Source organism: Lepisosteus oculatus, chromosome 4 (assembly GCF_040954835.1).
Source record: "Lepisosteus oculatus isolate fLepOcu1 chromosome 4, fLepOcu1.hap2, whole genome shotgun sequence".
NCBI lineage: Eukaryota > Metazoa > Chordata > Actinopteri > Semionotiformes > Lepisosteidae > Lepisosteus > Lepisosteus oculatus.
This window is the reverse complement of record NC_090699.1, coordinates 34,529,044-34,529,687: the sequence shown is the minus strand read 5'-3', so window position 1 is coordinate 34,529,687 and position 644 is coordinate 34,529,044. Positions and strand designations below refer to the sequence as shown.

The window sequence follows — 644 nt, the reverse complement described above, 5'->3', positions numbered from 1 at the left end:
TACCTTTCTTGAACCACGAATGCACGCGATAAGAATTTAATACATTCTAAGTGTATCTAAATTTAATTTTTGTATATACTTGTAGACCCATGTTTCAACAACGTAAAAATAATTTATGAGAATCAGTCTCTCATAAAAGATGTCACGTAGCATCACGGTTAAGATTCTCCATTGAAAACCCACTAGAAAACACTTTTGTTATGCAGCGATGGCCGAGTGGTTAAGGCGTTGGACTTGAAATCCAATGGGGTCTCCCCGCGCAGGTTCGAACCCTGCTCGCTGCGTTGGTCGGTTACACATTTTTGTTCTTTACGGATCACAAATGTTCACATTCAGGTTAGAGCAGTAACAATATTTAGCAATGGTATCAACAAGACGCGATAATACTCGGTAGTTTATGGAGCATAAGAGGGTAACTGTAAAAGTATAATGAAATAAATATAAGTACAATATAAGTACAAACGACACAGTGTAAATAAAAGATCTGGTCTAACGAGGGTATTCAGTTTGGGAAATGCTTGGCTCTAAATAAGAAAAAAAAACGGAAAGAGGGTGATTTTCCTGTCTTTTATGGAAGGTACCCCTTTCTGTCTTAAAAATTGTGTTTAGACAGTCAAGGTATTCATTGTAAAAAAAGGAAGACC

General features: G+C 36.8%; 1 non-coding gene across 1 annotated transcript; it reads left to right on the top strand.

Moving 5' to 3' along the window:
* The first annotated feature begins 202 nt into the window (after positions 1-202).
* Positions 203-284, top strand: trnas-uga (transfer RNA serine (anticodon UGA)). Its single transcript has one exon. It is a non-coding gene; the product is annotated as a tRNA-Ser (tRNA).
* The last annotated feature ends 360 nt before the right edge of the window (positions 285-644 follow it).